General features: G+C 41.8%; 1 protein-coding gene across 5 annotated transcripts in view; it reads right to left on the bottom strand.

Moving 5' to 3' along the window:
• Window positions 1-14,166, bottom strand: part of PALLD (palladin, cytoskeletal associated protein) — a 434,423-nt gene that overhangs the window by 310,482 nt on the left and 109,775 nt on the right. The window lies entirely within an intron of this gene.

The following is a 14,166-nucleotide window of genomic DNA, read 5'->3' as shown; positions in this document are numbered from 1 at the left end:
CCTATGGGATTTATATACATTTGGGAGAGGGACTTATATACCAAAACAAGGAAATACGGAAATATGGTGAAATGGTCTTTACAAATTCCAGATAGAAAGGCATATTTCCATAAATAGCAAAGCTTAAAGTAAGCAGATGAGAAAAATTTCTAGGACTGACTATCAAGACTGCGGTGGCGGAAGGAGTAAGGAGCTGAAAATAGGAGCAGGGCGCCTTTTTTCTCACCCTGGTTTGTGTTGTGTAGCAGCCCAAGCAGAAGTTCCATAGAGCCTCACTTGTGGGCTAGGGATTTTTACCCTCTCCCCAGAAATAAACTCTAGGTAAGGATTTGTAAGACAATGGCAACAGTGAATAGACTGTACATCTGGAAAAGTTTTGGTAGTGATGAGAGAAGTTTTGCATAATATAATTTGCATGCCATAGATCAATCAAGTGTTCATTCATTGTTTATTGAGTCTTCCCTCAGCTAAGTTGTCTGGTGGAAGCCTAGGCTGAACTTTCAGAGGCTTATCAATGACTAGGGAAGAGAAAAATAACACAAAGCAAACTTATAGTTATTTGAGACAATTGGAAAATAATTAAATATGCATCTGCTAGTCTGGAATTGCAGTTTTCAAGTTGTGTGCATCAGATCAAATGGGTCTTGTCAAAATGTGGATTGCCAGGCCCCACTTGGATTCAGAGGGCCAGCACAGGCCCTCTGTATTTGAAACAAGTGTTCTCAGCTGTTTGATGAAAATGAACTTCAAAGCCTACTTTGAGAATCACTAATTTAGAATGTTACTTTATTTTTTAAAAAGTGGGGAAAGTAACGTTTGTTACTTTTACTACTCATAGTTTTTGCATATACTGTGCTGTTTAATTTTGAGGTAGAGACCCATGGTTTAGCCAGAAATTTAGTCAGGGTCTGCATCTAAAGTCTAGGATCTTCCCTTGACAAGCATGCTGCTGTCTTTTCCCACAAGGACAGAAAGTCAGGGCGTGTGAGGCTGGCCACACAGACTAGGGTGCCCTGTGTTTGTTCCCTGGCTTGTTCCTTAAGCCAGCCTCTACATGGTGCCCAAAGTTATCTATCAAATGCAAATCTGACTGTGGCATAATATTATACTTTATTACCCTGTGATGTATTTTTTTCACTGAGCACTATAATTTGGACATCTTTTTGGTTGAGTTCCCTGGTTTTTTGCCCAATGAAAAATAATAATAATTTTTTTTTTTTTTGAGATGGAGTCTCAGTCTGTCACCCAGGCTACAGTGCAGTGGTGCGATCTCGTCTCACTGCAACCTCTGCCTCCCAGGTTCAAGCGATTCTCCTGCCTCAGCCTCCTGAGAAGCTGCAATTACAGGTGCATGCCACCACGCCTGGGTAATTTTTGTATTTTTAGTAGAGACGGGGTTTCACCATGTTGGTCAGGCTGGTCTCGAACTCCTGACCTCGTGATCCACCTGCCTCGGCCTCCCAAAGTGCTGGGATTACAGGAGTGAGCCACTGTGCCCGCCCAGCCCGATAATTTTTTGTTGAAATACCATTAAAGCAAGCACAGAATTAAGTATCATTAATCAAGCCCATTAACTACATTTTTAGCATGGGGCTGTGGTGGTTCATGGCTTGGAGTCAGCTGATTTTGCTCTGTTCCATGTCAGCAGGTTGTGCGTTTACCCACTAGTCTTAAACATTTACATCGTGAGTCAGGAGAATGCATGGACCAATTTGCACAAATTCATCACTACTATTGGAAGAGCTTAAAGTGCAGACTTTACTGACCACTGGCTAGGAGAACTATATTTTTCATTGGTGATAACCACTCTAGTGACAGTTAAATCTGATGTTTTAGAAAACCTTCAGGAGACTAGGTTTGGGGTGGATCCACACTGATGAATTTCATCCTTTTAAGGAATTCACCAGCAATAAGAAGATACAGAAGTGTCAGTCCAACCCTCAAACATTGTGCATGTAAGATAACCTGGAACTCGTCATAAATACAGACTCCCCCATCACTATCTTCCTCCAGCTGTTAAGGATCCATAGATCTGAGTTGGTTCTACTGAAAGATTTCCCACCACAGTATAAGAAATAATTGATCGCCAAACTTCTCTAACTACGGTTATCAGCCCAACCTGAGTCACAGTTCTTTCCAGACCAGGCAACCAAAGAGGCCCCTAACTGGCTATCCCCACAACAGCAGTGACATCATCTTCATGTGCAGGTTGGATAGCTCAGTTCCCTGTTTAAAACAGCTAAGTGGCTGCCCATTTCAGTTAGATTAAAAGCAAAAGTCACTTAAGTGCCAACCAAATGACCTGACTGCTGCTTCCTCCTCCAGCTTCTGCCAGCTCCCTTCCACATTCCAGTCCACTGGGTTTCATTCAGCTCCTGATCCATATCAACCCCTTTCACACTTAGATGGCCTTTTGCACCAGTTCCTATCCATCCTCCGAGTCACCAAGTTATCTCGCTTCAGAAACTCTTCCTCCTTAGACTCTGCTTTCCTACTGCTTATCAAAGATGTATGTGTCTTTGTAAAAAGTGGATCTCCTGCTGAAAGGTGGCCTCTGTGAGCATGTTCCTATCCAAGCTCAGTGCCTGATACAGATCTGGCCCATCGTGGAGACTCAGAAAAGATGGAGCCATCAGGCCTCGACATGGCTCGGCATCCACATCCTTTAAAACTACACATCACATGTTAAACAGCCAGATCTGATGGATGTTGAGCGTGATAGAAATTATCACTGCCTTCAAGAAGCCTGAAAGTGAATCTAAGAGAGAGGATCCATGTGGAAGAAAAAATGTACTGTACAGGGATTTATATGGACCTAATTGATGCCAGTGAGGAGCTGAGCAGGAGGGAAGCTTGCGAATAAGTAAATACATATTTGATAGCAGTCAGTATTTTTCTTGGAAGGACTCATTCTTGTGGCTGGGCAGCGGTGACAGGTGGCATTTCTGATCCCTGATGTCATCTAAGAGCTTCAGACTGTGATGGAATAAGTACAGCCTCCATGCTATGCACAGCCACCCTACTTGAAAGTGATTTCTGCATTTCCTCCTAATACTTGATTATAACTGACCTTTCAAAGCCCTTTCTTTTTGTACAATGAAAGGGGTTAAATAGAGACTAAGATGGGTGTGTAACAAAAATTTTTTAGATGCCTTGATGCATTATTCTGGTGGTTTACCTGTAAGAGTATGGTCCTTCCAACCCTAGAAAGTCAGCAGCTGGAGATGATGGTGCCCAAAGCTTCTCTACCCAGATCCTCCCCGAAGTTGAGATTAGCTGGCACAGAGAAGATTTACATGAGAGAGTTTATGCTATCTCCAGGAACATAGCATGGAGTCTGAATATATAATAAAACCACAGAAATCTATAAGTCTTTATAAATGCCAAATTATATGATTATTACATATAACTACATTGTTATTTCATTCACTTATCTCAGTTATCATCTGAGGCAGATATGAGCTCCTTTCTACAGAAAAGGAAACTGAGGCTTAGAGTATAAGCGACTTGGTTGAGATCATCCAGTCAATAAACCAGTCAGAGGTGCTAGGACTGGAAGTTACCTCTCACTTTGTAGTGGCCTCTTATTCCACTTCCCTGTTCTCATTGGTGTTACTTTATTTTCTTTCCTAAGAAAAACACAGAACTCTACTGATGATTTCTTTGCAAAGCAATAGCAGGGACTTTAAAATCCTATTTAAACATCTCTCTTTCTCTTTCCAAAACTCAACTGCTTACAGTATTTATTTCTGTAGGTGGAAGAAAATCAGGTTCTGGGGTAACTGGTGGAGGGAGCTTCATAAGTACACTTCCTGATGGTTCATTTTCTTTCCTCTTACAGTTTTCAGTAATAATCATCATAATATTTGTCATTTATTGAGAACATTTGTTACTGAGATGCCAGACTTTACATATAGCATTTAAGTCTTATAGTAAGCCTTGTGTGGTTGGTTTTCTAAGTCTCCTCATTTTATAGAATTGGACACTGAAGTTCGAAGGAGTTGGGCAATTTACTGAAATGCACATGAAAAGTAAGTGAGGGCCCAGGATTCAGACCCAGGGAGTCTGACTCTGCCTATAGTCTTTACTCTTCATCCCCTCATTATACTCTCTTTAATTCTAATGATTGCATAAGGTTGCAGATAATCTTCCTACCGCTTGACTGGCCCCTAGTCTTGTTCTGGTGACCCAGGAGCTGCAAAGGTGGTGAATCTGCAAGCATGGAAACCCATCTCCATGCCTCATCCCCCACAATGGACTGCTTGCTTATAAGAAATCAGCTTATCAGGACCAGGCAGGTTCTAGGATTATGGAAGGAGAAGAAGACATTTTTTTTCTTGGTGTCTATATCATTTAGTTTAGGCTTAGCTGCACATAGCACCTACCCTACTCCATTCCACAACTAAAACCAAAACACCAAAATGAGAGACTTATGGATTAAACTAGGCAGACATTTATTTCTCTATCATATAAAATAAATGCAGAGTTGGGCTATTTGGGCCTGTTATGGCAGCCTCATGATTGTCAAATTCTTTCTCTTTGGCTTTTTAGTATGTTGCCTCCTTTCTAAAATGGATGCTTGAATGCCAGCCATGATGTCCCGATTCCAGCCAGCACAAAAGAAGGAGCAGGAAGCAAGTGCATGTGTCAATTAACTGTCTTTTAAGCTGCTCACAGCACTTATGCTCGCATCTCCATGGTGGCCTGGACCCATAAAACGGACATACCTAGCAGTAAGAGAGTCATGCCTGGTCAAGACTTAGGGGCTCTATTACTTGAGGTATGAGGGGAAAGCTGGCCTTGGGGTAAGCAGCAGCAATCCTGCCGGTCTCCATTCTGGAATCTCTTATGACATCATGGTAGTCATTCCCCAAACTTTAAGGTCTTAGGAATTGCCTGGGAAGCTTGTTAAAAATTCAGATTCCTGGAGCCACTGTTAGAGATTCCTTTTTAGCAGACTTGGGATGGGGCCTGGGAATCCTCATTTTTCTCAAGCACCCTACCTGCTCATTTCATTGATTTTGATGCAAATGGTTAGGGATTCGCCTCCCACTTGAGAAATACCATATGGGATTCCAATCAGAAACCAGGAGTAGAGAGGCCGAGGTATGAGAAAACCTGGTGAACTCAGGTAAGAAAATAAATTCCATCTGTTTCGCCCCTAGCGAAATTATATACATGATCTGGCCTGCTTCTGTAGTATCCACAGTGGAGTTACCTGACTGAAAGAAGGGCAACTAAATTCTCCTTTGTCACTAAAGAGGATGAAGTCAACAAAATAGTCTTTTAATTTGATGAGATACTCTACTCTAATTTTTTTTATATTTTTAGAATATAGGATCCCTTCTTTAAAATTTTTCTAATATAGATCTTCTTATCCTTAAGACCCAAAATGAGAAAAGGTTTAAGCGTCTCCAAAGATGCATGCAGCCATTCAAATTCCTTCTGTGTGTGATTCAAAATAAAACAACTTAGAGTTTAAGAGAAGATAGCATGGGGAGTACTCAAAATGAAGGCAGGATAGCTCTGATGACAGATTTTTTGTCACAAAATTAAAGTTGACTCCTTGAAAAAACCCAGTTTAAACTCAAGGCCAAAAGAAGTACGTAAAACATAGGCAAAAAATACTGTAGCAATCATCAAAACCCAAGGATGGTTTAAAAAAGGAAAAAGAAAAAAATGGGAACACTGTCATCCCTTCTTTAACAATCACATCATAAATAAGCTTTCTCAGCTAGCAACAAACTCCTTTCATCTATAACTTAAAGGCAAAGACCTCATAAATTGACTGGGGTATTCTTCCTCTGTGTGACTACAAGGCAGATTATTTAAAACTGAAGGCTCCTACTGATATGTTTTTTAGAAGGAGTCACTGCTGGGATTTGGACTGGTTGCCATTCATTGCTTTGGTGAGTAATATCTCAAAGATAACGCAGGAGAAATCACAAGCACTCCCCTTGGCTGGGGAGGCAGCAAAGTAGCCTTTCAGATGTCATGTCAAACCTCTCTGAGATGGGTGCTGAGGATCCCTTGGTGGAGCTGGCAAGGTGTGGGGACACATGCTTTTGATTATCTAAAGAGAATGAGTATAAAAACAAAACCTAATCCAAGAAGGAATGTAAATCCTGTCTCTTTGTGCCCTGTTGAAATGTAATGTCAGTACTTAAGAATTCCTTTTGCCACTAAATGGACTTGGGCCAGATACTGACATTTAGAGCCCAAGTTCTGTTATTTTCCTTGTGAAACTGTAAGGAGAAATGTCTTCATGATTACCAAAAGTATGTGTGGATAGATGGTAATGAAGATAAATCATTTTTCCCTTGCCTGATACCCGAGCCCTTTGTGGTATATGCCACAATGTAGCTTTTACAAAAATCATATTTATTTATATGCTGTTTGGGACAGAAAGTGTGTGAAACTGAAGCATGAATGTGATTTCTATTCTTAATGCCTTTTATATGAATTTTTTAATGTAATGCTTTATAAAGTTTTTTTTTTAACTTAGCATCTTTCCCAGGAATGAGAGCAAAAGTACTCCAAAAATGCATTGCAAGAAATATGAGCCCTGTATACAGCAGTTTATTCCCTTAGCCTATTTCTTTAATCATGTAACCCTAATCAATGAACCTCTTAATATCCATGCACTGGGGCTTATTGGCTCCAGCTATCCCTCATATTCAAGGAATCTTGCTGCCATTGTGTTTTAAATACCCACAGCCTATTGGCAATCTTGCTGCTGTTGCTTTTTATTCATGGACTTGGTCTTGGATATTCAAATAGCTTATTGAAATGGCACCGTCCCACAGTGATGTGGTTTACCGTGCAGGGCTGGGGAGGAACGCATGCTTTTGGAAAGAAGAGAGGTCTTTGTTATTAGGACTGATTTCATTTCATTGTACTTTTGGCTCCCTTTTCAGCATTAGGTTCTTTTCCTATGATTTTTTTTTTAAAATAGTTCATAGAGAAAAATATGCCCAAGTTAGTGGATGGTCTAGGGACCCAACTCCATCTGGCAGTTTACATGAGCAATGAGAGTCCACTATGTGAAAGCAAAGGCAAAATGATGCCATCTAATAAACACTTGTAAAAGTATGTATGATACTTATATATATATATATTTTACCAGTGTCCTATTTGTTTATTGCTGCTTTATGGTTTTTCAAATTGGAAAGAGCTATTTCAAACATGTATGATACACATAAGAGCAATTTCCAGATACAAAGAAATCTTTGGCAAAAAAACATTGACCAGGCCAGCCAGTGTGGCTGCTCTCTCCCTCTCTTGAGCTGGGAGCTGTTGTTCTGGGCACAAGGGTCTCCCTCGCGCAGCACGGTCACTGACGTAAGCCTTCCTTTAATTTATTACTATTATTATTTTAAAAATATGAGTAACAGAATCCACAGTGTCTTTTTTAAAAAATAATACAATCCAGGACTTTTTAGAAAAAATGATTAAGACCAGTAGAGTGCTCACATGACAGAGAAAAAAGACAAGAGGCAGGAATCCAGCCAAGAGGAAAACACACTTTTCATTTTCTTCCTGAGACTGGAGATTCTCTGCTAAAATGAAGGCGCCATCCACAAAGTTACATCTGATGGACATTACTTATGACATGACTTAAGCAGAGAAAGAACAGTCGAAACCAAATTCTCCAGCCTTTAAATGAATTCCCAGCTACAAACCAGAAGAATAACACTATTAGGTCTGGAGGGCAGCAGGATATGGAGCTTTGCGACTCAGATTTCTTTTCACGATGTTGGCATGACTTTGTAGGATCTATGTATTATTTATGTGGCACCACTACCACGTTTTAAAATAATCTTTGGACATATGCCCATGAATTAGTTTAATCGAATTCTCCCATTTTTATCCATAATGAGTTCTAGTCTTTGCAGCCAGCAAGACTTGGGGCACACTCTATGTCTCCTGGAAGTCTTGGGGTAATCCCAGAGGTTCATTATTTCTAATTACTTCATATCTAAATGTGTAGTCCTGAGCTCATTGCACAAACTAGCCAAAGGAGGTAGGATTCCTCTCTCCACTACTTTCCCCTCAAGTATAAATATGTATGTTTCACAACTGAGCCCTTATAGCCAAAATCAAAATCTGCATCCATTTCTGGCATTGTTATCTGGAATACAAGATGCAACACAATTAATTGCAGAGAGTGTTGACACATTTCCAAAAGATGAGGAGAAGATGATGTGGACAGGTAAAGATTGAGGCCGAGGATGGTCTGTAGGTGAGGTGAATTCTGAAAAGAATTACGGTACATGCTGTTTGATGTAGTATGGCTGTCAGAAATACATACACCTCAGTCAAGATGTTTATTTTAGTGGTATTTTGGTGTCTCTATTCATGTTGAGCATGAAACTGGGGTGAACAATTCATTTGGGTTTGTCTTGGACTTTCTTGGTTTCAGCATTGAATGTCCTGCATCCCAGTAAACCCCTCAGTCCAAGGCAAACTAGGATGGTTGGTCACCCTACAAGGCACCTAGACATAGGTATCTGAGATATCTAAATGTGTGTGATACATTTCAAAGGGTGACATTAGAAACTCAGTTTTTCTGTCATGCCACCTCCCAGAATATTTTCATTTTTCTCCACTAGTTACCGAAGGAAGTTGATAGGGGAAAAGGTATTCAGGAAGCAGAAACTTCAGCCCTATGCTGGAAAGGTGAATTCTTGATGATGAAAGACCAGTAGTTCCGAATCCAGTGAGGGCATAGTCCAGAAGGCTTTTTGAATTCCAGGGTTTCAGAAACATGGATCCTCCAATATAAGCATTCATTTTCCTCCACACTCCCTTCTAAGGAGCATTCTGCACTGCCCTGTTTGCCTCCAGGGCCCTGGGAGAAGATTTTCAGGAAGTTTAGCTCTAAGCACAGCATGAGCCCCTCAACTCTATCCCTAAACAGTTTCTAGTAAAACAGGAAAAAAAACTTTATAGATATTTTTGGTGACACATCTCTGTTTCTCTTGGATGGGTCACTGTGTTGAGACAGACTTTGAGGCAGTTGCAAGGCAGTCTGGTTTAATTCACCTTACGTTTGGGGGCAAATGTCCCAGATTTTCAACCTAAAGAACAATGCACAGCTGCACCTTAGATAAAATTGCCCCAGAATGCAGCCAAAGAAAACTTTCAGCATTGTTCAGCTCCTGGACAGATTGGACAAGGGAGTTGGGGCTCAACTTGACATAAGCCTTCATGGTTCTTGGAGTGATCATCCATGAATCAGAAAACTGTGGAGACGTCTCTGGGATCAGAATTATCACTATGGGAGAAATTCTGGGTTGGGGATGGAACTACATGGGGATGTGATATATCAGTTCCCTATTTCAAGGGAGTTGAAGAGATGAATTGGAAATAAGATAAACTTTTTTTTTCTTTTTTCTTTTTCTTTTTTTCTTTTTTTTGTAAACCTAGATTTCAGGGACACTGAATTTCTTACAACTAGGCATTTTAGGAAGCTAGGAAGAGGTCTGTGGTGGACATTTTTATTTTTATTTTTGAGGCAGGGTCTCACTCTGTCACCCAGGCTGGAGTGCAGTGGCAAGATCCCGGCTCACTGCAGCCTCAACCTTCCGGGCTCAAGTGATCCTCCCACCTCAGCTTCCCAAGTAGCTGGGACTACAGGCATGTACCACTACACATGGCTAATTTTTGTACTTTTTGTAGAGACAGGATTTTGCCATGTTGCCCAGGCTGGTCTCGAACTCCTGAGCTCAAGTAATCCATCCACCTCAGCCTCCCACAATGCTGGGATTACAGGCGTGACCCACGGCGCCCGGCCTGGTGGACATCTTTACACTGATGAATCTGACTCATTAATGGAGCTTGCATCCTCTGAGCTCTTTTAGCAGGACAGAGAATCAAGTAGGCTTTAAAACTTCAGGTGAGGAACATGTACTACCAGAAAGAAGAAAACTCTATGAGGAGGATCAGCCCAGGTCCCAGGTAGTTGTGCATTAAAATGGTACCGGAAAGGCACAACTGCAAAACAGACAAATGCCAGAAGTGAAATGTAGCCTGCAGAATTTGTCGTTACTACTTGGTCATAGAAGAAGTCTTCAAGGACCTCAGTTTTGCTTATAGATTAATCTGATAGTCTTCAGATACATATGTCAGATTGAAGAGTTGATATGATCTGTAGGTTGAGGCGTTTTTGTTTTGCTGTTTTCTCATACACTAACAAGAAGAAGAGAGGAAGGTGCTACCTTTGTGTTTGTGCTTTAGGATTTCTGGTAGCTGGCCCTCTGGCAGGATGTGATGGAACACAGCTCACAGGATCAGAGACAATCGATTCAGGTCAGCAGAGAGTGATTTATAGAAAGGAGTTTCTAAAGGAGCTTAGACTTCACCGCAAACTGGTGGGATGGCCTGAATTTTCATTGTTGGTGGAGCTCATTAGAGGGAAGAAAGAGAAAGGAGCAGTTGTGGCAGCTATCAGGAAACCTGAGCAAATGTCGGAGGATGGGGCAGGCTCTTGGAGTAGACCCAAGAGCCAGAAAATAACTCAGTTTGCTGATATAAGGTCCAGACCAGCAAGGTCCTGGTCCCCAGTGACCAAGGGTCCAGTCAGAGCCTCCTGGTACGTAATCATGGACAGCTTCCAGGATCTGCTTCCAGGATTCATCACACTAGTCAACTGTTCCAGCCAGGAGTAAACTCTAGATATTAGCAGGTGGGAGACAGATTTGATAATATATCTGTGACTGTACAAGATTTGGGAAGGTGGAGCCACACACAGCTTTTATTAGTTGTGGCAGAGAGGCCACCTTGTACCCATGGAGAAAAGAACTTCATGACTGTATGATCTTCCTCTGTCTACAGATAGGGAATCTGACAGAATAGAAGTGACCAGGCTGCTGGCTGCCATTCCTGAAGCCAACTCTAAAGATGCATGGAGGTGAGAGGGAAGATGTTGAAGCCAGCGTTACTATAAAAACTAAGAGAAATGCTTGGAGAGCCAGAAGGTGGTTGGATCATGATGTTTGTGTAAAAGTGCTGGCCCCGAATGGAAGCTGACCTCTAGAGGAGGGCCGGGGTTGGGAGCATGAGTTATCTCTGCCCCTTTGGTCTTGTGCCAGACTGCCACTGAATGGCTGTTAAAGAGCACCCGGTGATGCAGAAACTTCTGTTCCGTGAGAGACTGATAAGGAAATGCTGAGAGTGTCTGGCCAGCTGCGTGCATTGCCTTCCCCAGCATCCCTCCACACACAACCTTCGATGAAGTCCCCAGGGGCAGGGTCACCTGTGTGGGGAATGGGGCAATGCCCTACATGAAGTAATTGAGCCTGGAGAGTAGCACCTGAGCATCTCAGCCTTGAAATGGCCCTCTAGGAAGGGGACAGACGGAGGCCCTGGCTTCTAGCCCTCACTCCAGTGATCCTTAATCAACCAAGGAAATGAATCAGGAGCTCTGAGGGAAAAACACTGAGACTGCCAAGGAGAATAAAGAGAAAGACTCCTGGTGGAAAACTATCTGAGATGCAACATAGTTGATGGGCCAGGAAGATTAAAATAAGCATATCAAATATTATCAAAGAGTTGAGGGAAGATAGTGAGACATGAAGCAGCAACAGGAAGTTACGAAGAACCAATTGGAGAAACTAAGTAGAAAAATATATGCGTTGGAACAAATATAAATGGATCGAATGACAGATTGGACATAGACAAAAAATGAATTAGCAAGTAGGAAGACTGGGATGCAGAACTAGCTCTAAAGGAATCTGGAGGGGATATAAGGAAAGGGGATTTGTAAAAGAAAACTAAGCACTGTGGAGGACAACATCTGCATTGATATAGAAGCAATCCCAAAAGAAAAGAAGAGAATACATAGGATGACATTTTTGAAGAAATAGTAACAGAGAATTTCCCAGAATTAAGGAAGCATGCAGAAACCTCAGATTCAGAAGGTTCTGAGCTGTATGAGATGCGTCTTAGGTCCCACATCACATCCACACAGGAGCCCACCTTTTACTCCAGCCATCACAACTCCCTGCAAGGACATCTTGAGAGCACACATCCACTAAGCTGCCCTCAGCACCTCTTGTGTTCTGCCCCTAGGCATCTCTGATACCCCCACATGAAGGCATCCAGAACTCCACTCAGCAAACAAGCATGCACAGCCAGAGGGCTGGTGACATCCCACAGAGCAGCCCTTGTCCAATGTGGGGTCAGTGACTGAGGGATCAATGCCCTTTTCTTTCATCTGTTGGTTGGACAATTCTGAAGAACAATGTACGGGTGTCCTGGAGGGGTCGCAGCAGGAACGGGCCTAGTCATCCACCTGGAAAACCTCTTTTTTTTTTTTTGGTAACAGCTTTCACTCCTGTTTTCTTATCTCCCCCTCCTCCATTCCTATCTCCTGGGATCACTGCTTGACGAGTGGAACTGCTAAACCAACATCAGCAACTCTCTAAGGTCACACTTCTTGTTATAGGAACAAATAAACCCCTATTGACGTAAGCCACTGTAAATTGGGCTGCCTATTATTCACAGGTAAACATAATTCTGGCTAATATGTATCTTGACCCAAGCCACAGTATCTGAATGAAGGAAGTTTGAGTCCTGCTGCTGAAATTCAGGACAAGTCCAGATCCCCCAATTTTATGGAGAGGTAATGCTCTTAAGGCCTTGGAGAGAATTCTACTCAGCTCAGCAGGATACAGGAAGGAAGTGGGGTGGGGGGTGTTGAAACATGAACTGGAAGAAACTGGGTGCCTCAGGGGGATGTCCCCTTCTTCGTGGAAAACTGCAATGATTCCAGTGAGACAAAACTTGGTAAGGCAAAAAGATAGTTATAGCTTTCCCCCTTCCTCATCTTCTATGATCCCATGCCTGTTTCACTGATCAGAATCGTAGTACCAAAAAAAAAATGAAAGATACTAAAAAATGCCAGAGTGATTCATAGAAGTTGAGGTATAGAAAAATCCAAGCAAATGAAAAACCAAAACAGCAGCAGCAACAGAAACAACAGCAATAATAACAAATAGCTCTGGATATCAGAGACGGATGAAGAGAAAAGACAGTTTGTGGGTAGGAAGAAGAAAAATATCTAATGAGGCTTTCTAAAGAGGTTTTGATGCATGTTACATGATGTAGTAATTCCTCTTCTAGCTGCTTCAAGAAACTTCAATAAACACATTATGTATTGCAAGAATTTTGGATATGGATTAATGTTTCTTTGGGAAGTAATGTCATACTGATGTAGGTCATGAAGTCTCAGTGTCATGAAGACCAACACTATAATATGTCCTGAAAATTATATCATTTAAAAGGAGACTCAAATCATCTTGAGATGCAAATGGGGGGGCGCATTGGATGAGCTCATTGGCAGGGCTTGCCATGGGCAGGCTTCAGATTCATGCCTCTGAGAAATGGCAGACCACTTTAGTTATAAAGCGTGGAGTTACTCAAGGAATGGGCTCCTATTTGCTCAAGCATCTCTCTTTCTGCACCACATATTTATAGGTTATCAGTGCTGCTCCCAGTGGGACCCTGCTCTATAGCCACAGCAATTGTTTAACTAAACAGGTGGACCAACCAAGGTATCTTCTTTGGAATTGTAAAAATGGGACCCACTGAACAAGAGCCAGCTTTTTAGGTGGTGGCATCTATAAAATGCAAACTTGTGAGCAGCTGGTAGCCATATTTCCAGCCCTTTGGACTGCAGGAACACAGTAAGATTGGCAGCAAAGACAGGGAGGCAGGCGGCAGAATCCTAACTGTGTAGAGTGCCTTGTTACCATTTGTTTCTGAGGCCTGGTTTCTGAACCCTGTCCTTCAGTTCTCTTACCATAATGCTCTTTTATTTTTGCTTATGCTAGCTCAAGTGGATTTTCTTTCCCTTGCAGCCATTTTCTTCCCCCCAGAAAACACTCACAAATAATTAGCATTATGGAGGAACAGAATAACAGCCTCCCGACTACTTGGCTATCAAATTACCTTAGCTCTGCTGGTCTCCAACAAGTTACTTAAACTTTCTCTTTCCTCAATTGTTAAATGGAGATCAGGTTTGTTGTAATAATCAAAAGTGCCAATAACACAGGTAAAGCACTCAGAACAGTGTCTGGCTCTCAATAAATATTATCTGTTATAAGTATTATGGATATATAACTATCAAAGCCTGGAATACAAGGGTCTGCTGTAGTTGATTAT

The sequence above is a fragment of the Rhinopithecus roxellana genome, chromosome 2, assembly GCF_007565055.1.
Source record: "Rhinopithecus roxellana isolate Shanxi Qingling chromosome 2, ASM756505v1, whole genome shotgun sequence".
NCBI lineage: Eukaryota > Metazoa > Chordata > Mammalia > Primates > Cercopithecidae > Rhinopithecus > Rhinopithecus roxellana.
This window is presented reverse-complemented; position numbering and strand designations above follow the sequence as displayed.